Source organism: Populus euphratica, unplaced genomic scaffold (genome assembly GCF_000495115.2).
Source record: "Populus euphratica unplaced genomic scaffold, PopEup_1.0 scaffold861.1, whole genome shotgun sequence".
NCBI lineage: Eukaryota > Viridiplantae > Streptophyta > Magnoliopsida > Malpighiales > Salicaceae > Populus > Populus euphratica.
The window spans coordinates 30,868-51,676 of record NW_011500728.1 but is presented as its reverse complement, the minus strand read 5'-3'; positions in this window follow the sequence as shown (position 1 = coordinate 51,676).

Sequence of the window (20,809 nt, the reverse complement as noted above, 5' to 3'; positions counted from 1 at the left end):
CAAGTTGATCATAAACTAATTCTTCAATATGATCTACTTCTTGTAAATTATTACCATCTCCAGGTTGTTTGCAAATGTTGAGAATATTCATCTCCAATGTCATGTTTCCTAATGATAGCTTCATTAGTCCATTCCTACAATTAATCAATGCATTACAAGTTGCAAGAAACGAACGTCCTAAAAGAACAAGAAATGAATTACATGCTTCAACAGGTTATGTATCCAAGACAACAAAATCCATAGGATAAATGAATTTATCGACTTGTACTAACACATCTTCAACTATTCCTCTAGGCACTTTTACAAATCTATCGGCAAGTAAGAGAGTTATAGAAGTTGGTTTTAACTCACCTAGATTGAGACTTTGAAAAACTGAATATGAAAGTAAATTCAAACTGGCTCCAATATCAAGTAAGGCTCCTTCAATTTTATGTTCTCCAATAAAGCAAGAAATTATAGGACAACCAGGGTCTTTATATTTCAAAGCATTATTGTTGCGAAGAATGGCACTTACTTGTTCGGCTAAAAAGGCTTTATTTTTCATATTCAGTTTCCTCTTCACAGTGCATAGATCTTTAAAAGATTTAACATAGGAAGGAACCTGTTTAATAGCATCCAGCAAAGGTATTTTGATCCTTACCTATATGAAAGTTTTAAAGATTTCAGAGTTGTGATTGACTTTTATTTGTTTGGTCATGATATGAGAAAATAGAAGTGCTAGTAGGGCATAAGTCTTTTCTTTGCAATTTTCAGATTCAACCCCTTTCTTACCCTTAGAGATTGACTTATCATCTTTCTCACAAGGTTCAAGAGTGGCTTTTTCAATAACCTTACCACTGCGAAGAGTAGTGACTGATTTGACTTGATCCATATGTTGGCTTCTAGAACTACTTGCATTTGCATTGTATTGTCCTTTAGGATTTTGTTGTGGTTGAGATGGAAACTTACCTTTTCTTGGAAAGTGAGAGCAAATGTCAATTTTACAAGAGTATTTTTAAAATCTATGTTTTGAGTAAGTTGAATTTTGATTGTCTCTTGCTTTTCAATGAATACATGCAATGTTTCCTCAAGATTTCTTCTAGGAGGTGGAGCATAAGGAGGTACATATCCATAAGAATCTTAGAAATTATGGTGTGCTTGAAAGGGTGGTTGTGAAGTTTGTACATTGTTATTATCACTCTTCCAACTGAAATTTGTGTGATTTCTCTAACCAGGGTTCTATGTTTGCGAGTATAGGTTATGATTGGGCCTTTGAAAACTATTTAAAACATGAGCTTGTTCATGGAGACATTCCTTAAAAGAAGGCAAGGTTGGACAGTCATTGGTTGAGTGTTCATTTGTTTCACATATTTGACACACAATGTTTTCAACAGATTTTAATTGACCACTCTTTTTCAATTCTAGTGCCTCGACTTTTCTAGCTAAAGATGCAAACTTGGCTTGAAGGTCATGATCTTCCCTAAGGTTGTACATGCCTCCACTAGATGTGTGAGGTTGAGTTTTACTCGGTGCCTCATATGTACCCGCGGTGTCCCAATTTTGAGCATTTTCAGCTAACAAGTCTAAGTACTTCATTGCTTCATCAGGGTCTTTATCTTCAAAAGTTCCATTGCACATCAATTCAACCATTTGCCTATCTTTAGGTGTTAACCCTTCATAGAAATGTGAAACCAATCTCCATGTTTCAAAACCATGATGAGGGCAAGTACTAAGCAAGTCTCGATACCTATCCCAACATTTGTAAAATGTTTCTCCTGGTTTTTGAGTGAAAGTGGTGATTTGTCTCTTGAAAGAGTTTGTTCTATGAGATGGGAAAAACTTCTTTAAAAATTGTTGTTGCATTTCATCCCAAGCACGAATGGATCCTGGTCTTAAATTTTGTAGCCATGTTTTAGCTTTATCTTTTAATGAAAAAGGAAAAAGCTTTAATCTGATGGTGTTCATGCTACAATTTAAATTATTATATGTGTTGCAGACCTCCTCAAATTCCCTTAAATGCAAGTATGGATTTTCCAATTCTAAACCATGAAAAGAAGGTAAAAGTTGAATAATGCCTGGTTTAAAATTAAAATGAGATGCATCGGGAGGAAAAACTATGCATGATGGTGCACTTGTTCTTGTGGGATTCATGTGGTCTCTAAGTGTTCTAGCACGGTTATTCTCATTATTCTCATTATGAAGTGATTGATTATCTTCTTCGGCCATATTTTCTGAAAATGATGAGGATACCCTACAAAGTCTACCACTTGATGTACGTGACCACACTCTCATGCACGTGTAGGAATAGAATAAAAGGAAGAAGAAAACAAAAGAAGAAGAAACAAGAGAAAAGAAACAAAGTTATATACAAGAAAAGTGAAAAGAGAAAATAAAATAAATACTATAATTTATACAAGAACTTACCTCCCCGGCAACGGCGCCAAAAACTTGACACGACTAAAAGATTGATGTCTTCTCCCAAGTGCAGGAGTGTCGAAGTAATAAATAACCCGGCAAGACCGGGGTCGAACCATAAGGAGGTTGATTGTACAAATTATAAATAACAATAATATAACAACAATAATAATAACAACAATAATAATAATAATAATAGTAATAGTAATAATAATAGTAATAGTAATAATAATAATAATAATAATAATAATAATAATAAAGAAAGAGAAGAAGAAGAAGATGATGAGAACTTGGAGATGGAAAATTAATGTAAGGGTTAAACAATAAGAATAACAAATGTCAAGGTTAAAGGTTCCACCAATGGTATGTCAAACAAGTATAGTATAAACTCTCATTATTCAATTGGAAACCACACACAAAGGAGGTTCCAATTTGATTATAGATTGTTAACATGATTACATTAGTCATCTTATTCCATTAATGCTAATACTTGTAAATCTCGTCAAGCATTCATGATTATAACTTATGTTAACAACAAATCAAGTTCCTTTCATAGCTCAGGTATCGGTTATACCATCCAGTATGGGCTATGAAAGTGCCAAGCATCTGTTGTCCCAAGTGTTATACAACATAAATCAAGATGAGTCATTTAACAAGCAAAGTATTAAAGATGTAACAAGATAACAAATACAAAACATGTTAGTATCAAACATTAAAGCCCATATTAAGTTTACACTATACTTATTCTTACACCATTAGTGTAACCTTTTCACCTTGATATAATAAACTTAGCTAGACATAATAAAAGAACAAAAAATAAATAAACAAAACAAGAACATAAACAAGATAAAAGTTAACTAAGTAAATGAAAGAAAATGAAAGGCATAAACTTAATATTAATGAAAGCAAAGCATAAACATTACAAAAAATACAAAGAGAGAAAGGAAGAGCATGATCTTGATCTGGAGACCAAGATGCCTAAATGCATGGCAAATGCCTCCTTTTATAGGCCAAAATTGGGAACTATTGATTTAATGACTAATTGATGAGTGGGTGGCCAACTCTTGACTTGGTGACAATCCTTATCTTCTCTTGTCTGCCCAAAACGTCATTGATAACGTCACAATTGGAGCCACTTGAAACATCAAAGTTGTTGGCAATTGTCTCAGCTATCTTGTGTAAAAAAGTCAGCTTATTTGGACTTCTAGAACTCCAGATATGGCCAAAATACTGAACAGTGCGCGGGCTGTAGGACAGATTCGGGCTTCTTTGTTGTTGCTACAATTTGGACTTGAAAACGGCCTTTTCAGATCTTGGGCTCCGTACGAAAGTTGTAGGCCTATGTCTTACCTTTCCAGCCATATAAAGTAGACCTAAATCTGAGATCTACAACTCCAAATATGATCCAATTATTGAATAGTGTTTTGGTTTGGACTGCATTAGACTCTCTTTTCAATGTTTGGCCATCTCTTTGTCCTTTCAATTTCAGTTCTTAAACTCATCAATCAATCCTTTCATTTATGTGATAGGCCTACATTTAAAATGAACATTTACCGTGATAGGCCTGCATTAAAAATAGACATTTACCACAAATTATAGGTATCTTATATTATTAGATATATTATTATAAAACATGTTTTAGTTAAGGAGTTATTGATACTTCAAGTGCAAAATGATGATATAAAACCATGATAAAAATGCACTTTTAAGTACTAATCACACCCCCCAACCAGTTTATTACTAGTCCCTAGTAATTAAAGCGTTAAAATAGAAAAATAATTTGTAAATTCCATAAAGCAAGGTATTCATCATTTAACTTCCATTAATCTATCCAGATAAACAAACTCTCGTTAAATTTATATACCTGCTCAATACCTCTTAACAAGATATTCATAAACCTTTCTTTTGTGCTCAATGTATCAACACATAATTATGGAGCTTTTCTTGGAAGAAAACAAAATTTTTCTTCTAATGGTTAAGGTTAACTTCCTTGGGTTAGGATTATTATTTTTGTCTCTTTTTTTTCTTCTTGTTTTTTTTTAAATATATATACATACTATTTAAAAACACTATGCATCTTTAACCCATGTAACGAGCTTTCAGCTAATGACTCCCAAACCAGTTGGTCTTAGGGCATTAGGTGTTAAGACACCCCTACGAGCTTAGTAACTCGGGTCACAGATATTGATATGTAGATAGTGCAATGTTTGATTTCCTTAAGCTTTTCTCCTCAACCCATGTAACAAGCATTGGGCCAATAGCTCCCAAGTCAGTTGACTTTAGGGTATTAGGTGTTAAAACACCCCTTCGGGCTTAATTGCTTAGGTTAGGGAGGCTACGAAACCAAACTTATCTACATTTTTATTATTATCATTTTTTTCTTTTTTTTCTTTTTTCTTTTTTTTTTAAATTATATACAATCCCTTTCCCTTAGTTGTTACCTTTAACAAAAGAACATAAATAATGTAATAATCCAATATGCAACCCACAATCATATGTTAAAATGTGTGTTTTTGTGTATTAAGGTTTAAGAATACATGTTAAATAAGTATATGAGCAGAATTAAGTGATAACAATGCGAGAGTTTGTAAACCTGAATATTTCAAGAAGTATTACAATAGACCTTGTTAAGAATGGTTACTAAAATGCGTCTCAAGAGTCACTTTAACAAAAGAGCTGCTTTACTCTGCCATCCTAGTAACAACAATTATGCACATGCTTTATGAAATAAAAAATATATTTGGAAGGATCAATTACAGGAATGAAGGATTGTAGTTGGTCAATTAATTGTTCAGTAGTAGCAGCAGAGATTATGATTTGTCGTGCAGAAGATGTTAGAAATTCCTGTTCCACAGCATGATCAAGAAAAGACAACAACTTATCATAATAACCATTAACATTTAACAAACCTATGGGTTTATGGGAATGTGCAGTTGAGCCCAAGAGGAAATATGAAAGATCTCTTCCAATGTACCTAGACCACCTGGTAAAGCAATGAAGGCATTAGCATGGTTAAACATTGCATTCATTTGAGCTGACATTGTGGAGACCTGAAGTTCGTCTCCAATTGTTTTTTCAATGATGTCCCCTTGTGTTAAAGCTTTGCGGACGACCTCCAAAACTTGACTACCTCCTAAAAATACAGCTATTGACACACCTCCCATTAACCCAAGACTGCCTCCCCCATACACTAAATGAATCTTTCTCTCAGCTAGCACTTGACCAAGATGATTTGCTGATTCTAAAAACTCCTTTTCTTTCCCAGGACTAGATCCACCGAAAACACAAATATTTCTTATATGATGACCTGAGGAACTTGCCATTTCAACACACTTCTGTATTGGTTGAATGTATGGGTTAAGTAGAAATGAAAGGAAGGAAGAGGGGATTTTATAGATGAGAAATTAATAAGCTAATCAAACCACCTATATGTAGGCCAGTTGGAGTCTCACACACTCTCTCTCTCTCTTTATTTATTTATTTATTTACTTTTGAAAAAGCATGTGTAAGTACAGGTAGTTGTGATTGTGGCTCACATCTTCCCTTGGTTTTACGTCCAAGAACGGCTTAAACGCCCTCTATGGGTTGGGGATAGGCTTCCCATCTAGTTTTCTTAAAAACTAGCAAACAGGGTCTTTTTTAGTCAGATTCCCAAGACTATGTCAAGCATGTTCTTTATGAAAATGGATTCATAAGTCATGAATTGCACGATACTTATCTCGACTATGATGAGACTTAAGAGTCAATAGAAGATTATCTAAAGACTCTCTGTGTTTTGAAATAAATCCCACCTTTTGATAATTTTCACAGGTTTTGCGGAATGCATGTGATTCCTTGAATATGGTGGGCCAGTAAAATCCAGTTTGTAAGATTTCTACAGTCCTCTTTTTGACAAGAAATGATCCCCACGTGCCTTAGAGTGATAAAATTTAATGAAATTACTTACCTTATTATCAGGAAAGCATCTTTGAAATACTTAATCAGGACGATAATTGAATAAGTAAGGGTCATCCCAATAAAAGTTTTGCACGTTGCTCAAAAATTTTCTTTTGTCTTCGGTACTCTAGTGAGTTGGCAAAAATCCTAAAGCAAGAAAATTGATATTTTTAGCAAACCAAGGCATTGAACTAAGAGAAAGTAGAGATTCATCAGGAAAGTAATAATTGATTGGTGTGATGTTGGGTGTCGAATCTGTTGTCACTTTTGATAAAAGATCCGCATCAACATTTTTGGTGCCTTTTTCATCATCGATTTCTTCCTGATTGGTCATGGCATGAGGAAATGGAAGTGCTGACAGGGAATCAGTCTTTTCCTTGCAATATTCTGATTCAACCCCTTCCTTACCCTTAGAGATTGACTCATCATCTTTCTCACAAGGTTCAAGAATGGGTTTTTTAATAACCTTATCACTGCGAAGAGTGATGACTGATTTGACTTGTTCCATGTGTTGACTTCCAAAACTAGTTGCATTTGCATTGTATTTTCCCTTGGGATTTTGCTGTGGTTGAGATGGAAACTTACCTTTCTCTTGAAAATTGAGAGCAAATATGAATTTTGCAAGAGTATCTTTAAAATCTGTTATGCTTTAAGCAAGTTGAGTGTTGATTATCTCTTGCTTTTCAATGGATGCATACAAAGTTTCCTCAAAATTTCTTGTAGGAGGTAGAGCATAAGGAGGTTCATATCCATGATCATTTTGGAAATTATGGTGTGCTTGAAACTGTGGTTGTGAAGTTTGTGCATTGTCACTCTTCCAACTGAAATTTTGGTGATTTCTCCAACCAAGATTGTATGTTTGCAAATATGGGTGACGATTGGGCCTTTCAAAATTGTTTAAAGCATGGGCTTGTTCATGGAGACATTCCTTAAAAGAAGGCAAGGTTGGATAGTTACTGGTTGAGTGTTCATTTGTTTCACATATTTGACATGCAATGTTTTCAATAGATTTAAATTGACCACTCTTTTTCAATTCTAGTGCCTCGACTTTTCTAGCTAAAGATGCAAACTTGGCTTGGAGGTCATGATCTTCCCTAAGGTTGTACATACCTCCACTAGATGTATGAGGTTGAGTTTTACTCGGTGCCTCATAAGTACCCGCGGTGTCCCAATTTTGAGCATTTTCAGCTAACAAGTCTAAGTACTCCATTGCTTCATCAGGGTCTTTGTCTTCAAAAGTTCCATTGCACATCAATTCAACCATTTGCCTTTCTCTAGGTGTTAACCCTTCATAGAAATGTGAAACCAATCTCTCCATGTTTCAAAACCATGATGAGGGCAAGTACTAAGCAAGTCTCGATACCTATCCCAACATTGGTAAAATGTTTCTCCTGGTTTTTGAGTGAAAGTAGTGATTTGTCTTTTAAAAGAGTTTGTTCTGTGAGATGGGAAAAACTTCTTCAAAAACTGTTGTTGCATTTCATCCCAAGCATGAATGGATCCTGGTCTTAAATTTTGTAGCCATGTTTTAGCTTTATCTTTTAATGAAAAAGGAAAAAGCTTTAATCTGATGGTGTTCATGATACAATTTAAATTATTATATGTGTTGGAGACCTCCTCGAATTCCCTTAAATGCAAGTATGGATTTTCCAATTTTAAGCCATGAAAAGAAGGTAAAAGTTGAATAATACCTGGTTTAAAATTAAAATGAGATGCATCGGGAGGAAAAACTATGCATGATGGTGCCCTTGTTCTTGTGGGATTCATGTGGTCTCTAAGTGTTCTAGCACGGTTATTCTCATTATTCTCATTATGAAGTGATTGATTATCTTATTCGGCCATATTTTCTGAAAATGATGAGGATACCCTACAAAGTCTACCACTTGATGTACGTGACCACACTCTCATACACGTGTAGGAATAAAATAAAAGGAAGAAGAAAACAAAAGAACATGAAACAAGAGAAAAGAAACAAAGTTATATACAAAAAAAAAAAAAAAGTGAAAAGAAAAAATAAAATAAATACTATAATTTGTACAAGAACTTACCTCCCCGGTAACGGCGCCAAAAACTTCACATGACTAAAAGATTGATGTCTTCTCCCAAGTGCAGGAGTGTCAAAGTAATAAATAACCCGAGAAAACCGGGGTCGAACCACAGGGAGGTTAATTGTACAAATTATAAACGACAATAGTACACTAACAATAATAATAATAACAACAACAATAATAATAGTAATAACAATAATAACAACAATAACAATAACAATAATAACTATAATAATAATAATAATAATAGTAATAGTAATAGTAATAGTAATAATAATAATAATAATAATAATAATAATAATAATAATAATAATAATAATAATAATAATAATAATAAAGAAAGAGAAGAAGAAGATGATGATGAGAAGTTTGAGATGGAATATTAATGTAACGATTAAACAATAAGAATAACAAATGTCAAGGTTAGAGGTTCCACTAATGGTATGTCAAACAAGTATAGTATAAACTCGTATTATTCAATTAGAAACCACACACAAAGAAGGTCCCAATTTGATTATAGATTGTTAACATGATTACATTAGTCATCTTATTCAATTAATGCTAATACTTGTAAATCTCGTCAAGCATTCATGATTATAACTTATGTTAACAACAAATCAAGTTCCTTTCATAGCTCAGGTGTCGGTTATACCATACATTATGGGCTATGAAAGTGCCAAGCATTTGTTGTACCAAGTGTTATACAACATAAATCAAGATTAGTTATTTAACAAGCAAAGTATTAAAGAGTGAATAAGATAACAAATATAAAACATGTTAGTATCAAACATTAAAGTCCATATTAAGTTTACATTATACTTATTCTTACACCATTAGTGTAACCTTTTCACCTTGACATAACTAACTTAGCTAGACATAATGAAAGAAAGCAAAATAGATAAACAAAATAAGAACATAAAAGTTAACTAAGTAAAGGAAAGGAAATGAAAGGCATAAACTTAATATTAATGAAAGCAAAGCATAAACATTACAAAAAATACAAAAAGAGAAAGGAACAGCATGATCTTGATCTAGAGACCAAGATACCTAAATGCATGGCAAATGCCTCCTTTTATAGGCCAAAATTGGGAACTATTGATTTGATGAGTAATTGATAAGTGGGTGGCCAACTCTTGACTTGGTGACAATCCTTATCTTCTCTTGTCTGCCCAAAACATCATTGATAACGTCAAAATTGGAGCCACCCGAACCAAAGTTGTAGGCAATTGTCTCAACTATCTTGTGTAAAAAATTCAACTCATTTGGACTTCTAGAACTCCAGATATGGCCAAAATATTGAACAGTGCTCGGGCTGGAGGACAGATTCGGGCTTCTTTGTTGTTGCTACAATTTGAACTTGAAAACGGCTTTTTTAGATCTTGGGCTCCATATGAAAGTTGTAGGTCTATGTCTTACCTTTCCAGCCATATAAAGTAGACCTAAATTGGAGATCTATAGCTCTAGATATGACCCAATTACCGAATAGTATTTCGGTTTGGATTGCACCGACATCTCTTTTCTAATTTTGGTAATCTTTTTGCCCTTGTAATTTAAGTTCTTAAAGTCATCAATCAGTCCTTTCATTTATGTGATAAGCCTGCATTTAAAATGAACATTTACCACAAATTAAAGGTATCTTATATTATTAGATATATTATTATAAAGCGTGCTTTAGTTAAGGAGTTATTGATACTTCAAGTGCAAAATGATGATATAAAACCATGATAAAAATGCACTTTTAAGTACTAATCACACTTCATAATGAGAATAATGAGAATAGTCGTGCTAGAACACTTAGAGACCACATGAATCCCACAAGAACAAGTGCACCATCATGCATAGTTTTTCCTCCTGATGCATCTCATTTTAATTTTATAGGCATTATTCAAGTTTTACCTTTTTTCATGGCTTAGAATTTGAAAATCCATACTTGCATTTAAGGGAATTTGAGGAGGTCTGCAACACATATAATAATTTAAATTGTAGCATGAACACCATCAGATTAAAGCTTTTTCCTTTTTCATTAAAAGATAAAGCTAAAACATGGCTATAAAATTTAAGACCAGGATCCATTCATGCTTGGGATGAAATGCAACAACAGTTTTTCAAGAAGTTTTTTCCATCTCACAGACCAAACTCTTTCAAAAGACAAATCACCACTTTCACTCAAAAACCAAGAGAAACATTTTACCAATGTTGGGATAGGTATCGAGACTTGCTTAGTACTTGCCCTCATCATGATTTTGAAACATGGAGATTGGTTTCACATTTCTATGAAGGGTTAACACCTAGAGATACGCAAATGGTTGAATTGATGTGCAATGGAACTTTTGAAGATAAAGACCCTGATGAAGCAATGGAGTACTTAGACTTGTTAGCTGAAAATGCTCAAAATTGGGACACCGCGGGTACTTATGAGGCACCGAGTAAAACTCAACCTCATACATCTAGTGGAGGCATGTACAACCTTAGGGAAGATCATGACCTTCAAGCCAAGTTTGCATCTTTAGCTAGAAAAGTCGAGGCACTAGAATTGAAAAGGAGTGGTCAATTAAAATCTGTTGAAAACATTGTGTGTCAAATCTGTGAAACAAATGAACACTCAACCAACGATTGTCCAACCTTGCCTTCTTTTAAGGAATGTCTCCATGAACAAGGCCATGCTTTAAACAGTTTCCAAAGGGCCAACCACAATCCATACTCACAAACATACAACCCTAGTTGGAGAAATCACCTAAATTTTAGTTGGAAGAGTGAGAACAACAATGCACAAACTTCACAACCACCATTTCAAGCTCACCATAATTTCCAAAATTCTCATGGATATGCACCTCCTTATGCTCCACCTCCTAGAAGAAATCTTGAGGAAACATTGCATGCATTCATTGAAAAGTAAGAGACAATCAATACTCAACTTCCTCAAAACATGACAAATTTTAAAGATACTCTTGTAAAATTGACTGCTCTCAGTTTCCAAGAGAAAGGTAAGTTTCCATCTCAACCACAACAAAATCCCAAGGGGCAATACAATGCAAATGCAAGTAGTTCTGGAAGCCAACACATGGATCAAGTCAAATCAGTCACTACTCTGCGTAGTGGTAAGGTTATTGAAAAACCCTCTCTTGAACCTTATGAGAAAGATGATGAGTCAATCTTTGAGGGTAAGGAAGGGGTTGAATCTGAAAATTGCAAAGAAACGACTGATTCCCCACTAGCACTTCCATTTCCTCATGCCATGACCAAACATAGGAAAGTCAATCACAACTCTGAAATTTTTGAAATTTTCAAACAGGTAAGGATCAATATACCTTTGCTGGATGTTATTAAACAAGTTCCTTTCTATGTTAAATTTTTGAAAGATCTATGCACTGTGAAAAGGAAACTGAATGTGAAAAAGAAAGCCTTTTTAGCAGAACAAGTAAGTATCATTCTTCAGAACAATAATGCTTTGAAATATAAAGACCCTGGTTATCCTACAATTTCTTGCTTTATTGGAGAACAAAAAATTAAAAGAGCCTTATTTGATCTTGGTGCTAGTGTGAATTTACTTCCATATTGAGTTTTTCAGAGTCTCAATCTAGGTGAGTTAAAACCAACTTCTATATCTCTTTTACTTGCCGATAGATATGTAAAAGTGTCTAGAGGAATAGTCCAGAATGTGTTAGTACAAGTCGATAAATTCATTTATCTTGTGGATTTGGTTGTCTTGGACACAGAACCTGTTGAAGCATGTAATTCATTTCCTGTTATTTTAGGACGTCCGTTTCTTGCAACCTCTAACGCATTGATTAATTGTAGGAATGGACTGATGAAGCTATCATTTGGAAACATGACATTGGAGATGAATATTTTCAACATTTGCAAGCAACCTGGAGATGATAATGATTTACAAGAAGTAGATCATATTGACGAATTAGTTTATGATCAACTTGAATCTACTTTAAGTAAAAATGAGTTAGATGAATCTGAAGATTTGCAAATGATTTATTCTAAGGAAGAAATCATGGATGAAACAAGCACTGAAAATGTTGATGCAGATCTTTTGTCAAAAGTGACAACAAATTCGACATCTAACATCACACCAATCGATGATTACTTTCCTAATCAATCCTTACTTTCTCTTAGTCCAATGCCTTGGTATGATAAAAATATTAATTTTCTTGCTTTAAGAGATTTGCCAGCTGATTGGAGTAATCAAGACAAAGAAAAATTTTTGAACGAAGTGAAGAATTTTTATTGTGATGACCCTAACTTATTCAAATATTGTCCTAATCAAATATTTCAAAGATTCATTCCCAACAATGAGGTAAGTAGTGTCATTAAACTTTGTCATTCTGAAGCATGTGGAAGTTATTTCTCGTAAAAAAAGACAGCTATAAAAATGGATAGAGGCAAAATTGGTTTCTTATACATATTAGTCGCAGTAGATTATATTTCAAAATGGATAGAGGCAATTCCAAGTCGAAACAATGATCACAAAACAGTGATAAAGTTTTTGAAAGAAAATATTTTGAGTCAATTTGGAGTCCCTCGAGCCATAATAAGTGATGATGGAACACATTTCTACAACAAGCCATTTGAGTCTTTAATGAAGAAATATGGAATCACACACAAAGTTGCCACCCCTTATCACCCTCAAACAAGTGGACAAGTAGAGTTTGCTAATAGGGAGATCAAACATATTTTGGAGAAAATAGTGAACCCTAAAAGAAAAGATTGGTCTTTAAGACTTAATGATACACTTTGGGCTTATCGAACTGCTTATAAAACATCATTAGGTATGTCACCTTATAGACTAGTCTATGGAAAACCTTGTCACTTGCTTATGGAACTTGAACATAAAGCTTATTGGGCTATTAAAGCTTTCAATTCAAATCTGGATGATGCTAGCCAACTACGAAAATTACAAATAATTGAGCTTGAGGAAATAAGAAATGATGCATATGAAAATTCAAGAATTCATAAAGCAAGAATTAAAGAGTTTCATGACAAGAAAATACTGAGAAAAACATTCAATGTTGGTCAAAAAGTCTTGCTTTATAATTCTCGACTACATTTATTTCTTGGAAAATTAAGATCAAGATGGAGCGGTCCTTTTATTGTGAAACATGTGTATCCATATGGGGCCTATGACATCGAGAATCCAAAGAATGATAATGTTTTCAAGGTAAATGGACATCGTCTGAAAGTTTACTTTGACAATTTTTCAGTTGAACATGACTCTATTGAATTGGGTGATCCTGTATATAAAGATTGATTTTATTTTATTTTATTTTATTTTTTTGTTTCTTTTTGAGTGATTTTTGCTAGTTTCTCTCACCCCGGTCAAATGACGGATAACGGTACTCCATGACTTAAGTCAGTTATTTCAGTTTCCCACAATAACTAATATTTGTGTATATATTTGTGCAATTCTTTGAATCTCTCTTCCAATTCTCATTTGAAAATGGACACTATTCTTGAAAAATTGAAAAAGTATTTTCCCGCTCTGCCTCAGAATGCGATTACAAAAATTTACCGTGCTAGATGTGCAAGATTGAGATTGTTAATGAATCATGAAATTCCTGAAGATATTCGCTGGTTGATTAAAGGCAAGGTCTGATTATCAGGTGAGTCCTCTAACTCCTTTATTTCACGCATGCCTGGAACAGGTAAAAGCACTTTTGCAAAGAAACGTCGTGCAAAACGACTGAAAGTTTGTCATTGATGTGCTAGATGGACTTGTAATACACAATGTTGTTCTTTAGGAATGGTATCTATAAACCGTGAAGATAAAATACAATTCATTAAGGATGGCCTGAGTAAGGAGTCTTTAGATAATCTTCTATGGACTCTTGAGACGCATCCTAGTGGAGATGTGCATCGTGCAATTCATGATTTATGGCCACTATTTCATAAAGAACATGATTGACTTAGTCTTGGGAATCTGACTAAAAAAGACCCTGTTTGCCAGTTTTTAAGAAAACTGGATGGGAAGCGTATCCCCGACCCATAGAGGGCGTTTAAGCCGTTCTTGGATGTAAAACCAAGGGAAGATGTGAGCCACAATCACAACTAACTGTACATACACATGCTTTTTCAAAAGTAAATAACTAAATAAATAAAAAGAGAGAGAGAGTGTGTGAGACTCCAGTTGGCCTAAAATCACAACTAACTGTACATACACATGAATTATAAAGGTGTTATGATTACCTTTCTAATTTCTCATCTATAAAACCCTTTCTTCCTTCCTTTCATTTCTAGTCAACCCATACATTCAACAAATACAGAAGTGTGTAGAAATGGCAAGTTTCTCAAGTCCTCATATAAGAAATATTTGTGTTTTTGGTGGATCTAGTCCTGGGAAAGAAAAGGAGTTTTTAGAATCAGCAAATCATCTTGGTCAAGTGCTAGTTGAGAGAAAGATTCATTTAGTGTATGGGGGAGGCAGTCTTTGGCTAATGGGAGGGGTGTCAATAGTTGCATTTTTAGGAGGTAGTCAAGTTTTAGGGGTCATCCCCGAAGCGTTAGCACAAGGGGACATCATTCAAAAAACAATGGGAGAGGAACTTCAGGTCTCCTCAATGTCAGCTCGAATGAATGCAATGTTTAACCATGCGGATTCTTTCATTGCATTACCAGGTGGTCTAGGCATATTGGAAGAGATCTTTCATATTTCCTCTTGGGCGCAACTGCACATTCACCATAAACCCATAGGTTTGTTAAATGTTAATGGTTATTATGATAAGTTGTTGTCTTTTCTTGATCATGCTGTGGAACACGAATTTCTAACATCTTCTACACGACAAATCATAATCTCTGCTGCTACTATTGAACAATTAATTGACCAACTACAATTCTTCATTCCTGTAATTGATCCTTCATGAGTCGCATAAATTGGTCAACTAAGAAAAGCCATAAAAAACTTAGATAGGATTTGAGCCTTCATTTGTGAATTTTTGTGTCTTTTGGTTTTATTATTGTGTTTTGTTATTTCTTATTTTTGTTTCAGTGTGTTTCAGGTTTGTTAGTGTTCGTTATTTCAGGTGATATCTTCTATACTCTATCTTTCTACCTTTAAACATTGAGGACAATGTCTCGTTTTGGTTGGGGGGACAGGGTAGCAGTTGATAAAAAAAAAATTATTTTTCATTTCATAAAGCATGTGCATAATTGTTGTTACTAGGATGGCAGAGTAAAGGAGCTCTTTTGTTAAAGTGACTTTTAAGATGCATCTTAGTAACCATTCTTAACAAGGTCTATTATAATACTTCTTGAAATATTCAGGTTTACAAACTCTCACATTGTTATCACTCAATTCTGCTCATATATTGATTTAATATATATTCTTAAACCTTAGTTTACACACACACACACTTTAACATATGATTGTGGGTTGCATATTGGATTATTACATTATTTATGTTCTTTTGTTAAAGGTAACAACTAAGGGAAAGGGATTGTATATAATTAAAAAAAAAAGAAGACAAACATTGCACTATCTACATATCAGTATCTGCAACCTGAGTTACTAAGCTCGTAGGGGTGTCTTAACACCTAATGCCCTAAGACCAACTGGTTTGGGAGTCATTAGTTGAAAGCTCGTTACATGGGTTAAAGATGCATAGTGTTTTTTAAATTATATGTATATATATTTAAAAAAAAAGAAGAAAAAAAAAGATAAAAATAATAATCTCAACCCAAGGAAGTTAACCTTAAACATTAGAACAAAAATTTGGTTTTCTTCCAAGAAAAGCCCCATAATTATGTGTTGATACATTGAGCACAAAAGAAACGTTTATTAATATCTTGTTAAGAGGTATTGAGCAGATATATATATATATAAATGAGAATTTGTTTATCTGGATAGATTAATGGAAGTTAAATGATGAACACCTTGCTTTGTGGAATTTGCAAATTGTTTTTCTATTTTAACGATTTGATTACTAGGGACTAGTAATAAGCTGGTTGGGGGGTGTGATTAGTACTTAAAAGTGCATTTTTATCATGGTTTTATATTATCATTTTGCACTTGAAGTATCAATAACTCCTTAACTAAAGCATGCTTTATAATAATATATCTAATAATTTAAGATACCTTTAATTTATGGTAAATGTTCATTTTAAATGTAGGCCTATCACATAAATGAAAGGATTGATTGATGACTTTAAGAACTTAAATTGTAAGGGCAAAAAGATAACCAAAATTAGAAAAGAGATGTCGGTGCAATCCAAACCGGAACACTGTTCGGTAATTGTGTCATATCTAGAGCTTTAGATCTTAGATTTAGGTCTACTTTATATGGTTGGAAAGGTAAGACATAGGCCTACAACTTTCATATCGAGCCTAAGATCTAAAAAGGCCATTTTCAAGTCCAAATGGTGCTTGTTTCATCCGTGATTTCTTCCTCAGAATAAATCATTTGCAAATCTTCAGTTTCATCCAATTCATTTTTACTTAAAGTAGATTCAAGTTGATCATAAACTAATTCATCAATATGATCTACTTCTTGTAAATCATTATCATCTCCAGGTTGCTTGCAAATGTTGAAAATATTCATCTCCAATGTCATGTTTCCAAATGATAGCTTCATCAGTCCATTCCTACAATTAATCAATGCATTAGAAGTTGCAAGAAATGGACGTCCTAAAATAACAGGAAATGAATTACATGCTTCAACAGGTTCTGTGTCCAAGACAATAAAATCCACAGGATAAATGAATTTATCGACTTGTACTAACACATCTTCAATTATTCCTCTAGGCACTTTTACAGATCTATCGGCAAGTAAAAGAGATATAGAAGTTGGTTTTAACTCACCTAGATTGAGACTTTGAAAAACTGAATATGGAAGTAAATTCACACTAGCTCCAAGATCAAGTAAGGCTCTTTCAATTTTATGCTCTCCAATAAAGCAAGAAATTGTAGGACAACCAGGGTCTTTATATTTCAAAGCATTATTGTTTTGAAGAATAGCACTTACTTGTTCGGCTAGAAAGGCTTTCTTTTTCACATTCAGTTTCCTCTTCACAGTGCATAGATCTTTCAAAAATTTAGCATAGGAAGGAACCTGTTTAATTGCATCCAGCAAAGGTATATTGATCCTTACCTGTTTGAAAATTTCATAAATTTCAGAATTGTGATTGACTTTCCTTTGTTTGGTCATGGCTTGAGGAAATGGAAGTGCTGGTGGTGAATCAGTCGTTTCTTTGCAATTTTCAGATTCATCCCCTTCCTTACCCTCAGAGATTGACTCATCATCTTTCTCATAAGGTTCAAGAGAGGGTTTTTCAATAACCTTACCACTGCGTAGAGTAGTGACTGATTTGACTTGATCCATGTGTTGGCTTCTGGAACTACTTGCATTTGCATTGTATTGCCCTTTGGGATTTTGTTGTGTTTGAGATGGAAACTTACCTTTCTCTTGGAAACTGAGAGCAGATGTTAATTTAGCAAGAGTATCTTTAAAATCTGTCATGTTTTGAGCAAGTTGAGTATTGATTGTCTCTTGCTTTTCAATGAATGCATGCAATGTTTCCTCAAGATTTCTTCTAGGAGGTGGAGCATAAGGAGGTGCATATCCATGAGAATTTTGGAAATTGTGGTGTGCTTGAAATGGTGGTTGTGAAGTTTGTGCATTGTTGTTCTCACTCTTCCAACTAAAATTTGGGTGATTTCTCCAACCAGGGTTGTATGTTTGGGAGTATGGGTTGTGGTTGGGCCTTTGGAAAGTGTTTAAAGCATGGGCTTGTTCATGGAGACATTCTTTAAAAGAAGGCAAGGTTGGACAATCGTTGGTTGAGTGTTCATTTGTTTCACAGATTTGACACACAATGTTTTCAACAGATTTTAATTGACCACTCTTTTTCAATTCTAGTGCCTCGACTTTTTTAGCTAAAGATGCAAACTTGGCTTGAAGGTCATGATCTTCCCTAAGGTTGTACATACCTCCACTAGATGTATGAGGTTGAGTTTTACTCGGTGCCTCATATGTACCCGCGGTGTCCCAATTTTGAGCATTTTCAGCTAACAAGTCTAAGTACTCCATTGCTTCATCAGGTTCTTTATCTTCAAAAGTTCCATTGCACATTAATTCAACCATTTGCCTATCTTTAGGTGTTAACCCTTCATAGAAATGTGAAACCAATCTCCATGTTTCAAAACCATGATGAGGGCAGGTATTAAGCAAGTCTCGATACCTATCCTAATATTGGTAAAATGCTTCTCCTAGTTTTTTAGTGAAAGTGGTGATTTGTCTTTTAAAAGAGTTTGTTTTGTGAGACAGGGAAAACTTTTTTAAAAACTATTATTGCATTTCATCCCAAGCATGAATGGATCCTGGTCTCAAATTTTATAGCTATGTTTTAGCTTTATGTTTTAATGAAAAAGAAAAAAGCTTTAATCTAATGGTGTTCATACTACAATTTAAGTCATTATAGGTGTTACAGACCTCCTCAAATTCCCTTAAATACAAGTATGGATTTTCTAAATCTAAGCCATGAAAAGAAGGTAAAAGTTGAATAACGGTGGCTTAAAATTAAATGAGATGCATCAGGAGGGAAGCCTATCCATAATGGTGCACTTGTTCTTGTGGGATTCATGTGGTCTCTACGTGTTATAACACGATTATTCTCATTATTCTCATTATAAAGTGATTGATTATCTTCTTCGGTCATATTTTCTGAAAATGATGAAGATACCCTACAAAGTCTACCACTTGATATACATGACCACACTCTCATACACATGTAGGAATAGAATAAAAGGAAGAAGAAAACAAAAGAAGAAGAAACAAAGTTAGATACAAGAAAAGAGAAAAGAGAAAATAAAACAAATACTATAATTTGTACAAGAACTTACCTCCCCAGAAACGGCACCAAAAACTTGACATGACCAAAGAATTGATGTCTTCTCCCAAATGTAGGAGTGTTGAAGTAATAAATAACCCGGCAAGACCGGGTTCGAACCACAAGGAGGTTAATTATATAAATTATAAACAACAACAATAGTAAAAACAACAATAACAACAACAACAATAATAATAATAGTAATAGTAATAATAATAGTAATATTACTAATAATAGTAGTAATAGTAATAATAATAATAATAATAATAATAATAATAAAGAAGTTGATGAGAACTTTGAGATGGAAGATCAATGGAAGGATGAGACAATGATAACAACAAATGTTAAGGTTAGAGGATCCACTAATGGTATTTCAAACAATTATAGTATAAACTCTTATTACTCAAATGAAAACCACACACAAAGGAGGTTTCAATCAGATTGTAAATTGTTAACATGATTACATTAGTTATCTTATTTGATTAATGCTAATACTTGTAAATCTCATCAGGTATTCATGATTATAACTTATGTTAACAACAAATTAAATTCCTTTCATAGCTCAGGCGTCGGTTATACCATACAGTATGGGTTATAAAAGTGTCAAGCATTTGTTGTACCAAGTGTTATACAACATAAATCTAGATTAGTCATTAAACAAGCAAAGTATTAAAGAGTGAACAAGATAACAAATATAAAACTTTGTTAGTATCAAACATTAAAGTCCATGTTAAGTTTACATTATACTTATTCTTACACCATTAGTATAACCTTTTCACCTTGACATAATAAACTTAACTAAACATAATAAATGAAATAAGAACATAAATAAGATAAAAGTTAACTAAGTAAAGGAAAGGAATTAAAAGGCATAAATAAGATATTAATGAAAATAAAACTTAAGCATTACAAAAATACAAAGAGAGAAAGCAAAAGCTTAATCTTGATCTGAAGACTAAGATGCCTAAATGCATGACAAATGCCTCCTTTTATAGGCCAAAATTGGAAACTATTGATTTGATGACTAATTGATGAGTGGGTTACCAACTCTTGACTTGATGACAATCTTTATCTTCTCTTGTTTGCCCAAAACGTCATTGATAACGTCAGAATTGGAACCACTTCAAAACATGAAAGTTGTAGGAAATTGTCTCATCTTTCTAGGGGAAAAAATGGAAGTCATTTGAACTTCTAGAACTCCAGATATGGGCCAAATACTGAACAGTGCTCGGGTTATAGGATAGATTCAGACTTCTTTGTTGTTGCTATAATTTGGACTTGAAAATGATCTTTTTAAATCTTGAGCTCCATATAAAAATTGTAGGCCTATGTCTTACCTTTCAATGCATATAAAGTATATCTAAATCTGAGATCTACAGCTCCAAATATGATCCAATTACCGAACAGTATTCCGGTTTAGACTGCACCAGTATCTCTTTTCTAAGTTTGGTCATCTCTTTGTCCTTTCAATTTCAGTTTTTAAACTCATCAATTAATCCTTTTATTTATATGATAGGTTTGCATTTAAAATGAATATTTACCACAAATTAAAGGTATCTTATATTATTAGATATGTTATTATAAAACATATTTTAGTTAGGGAG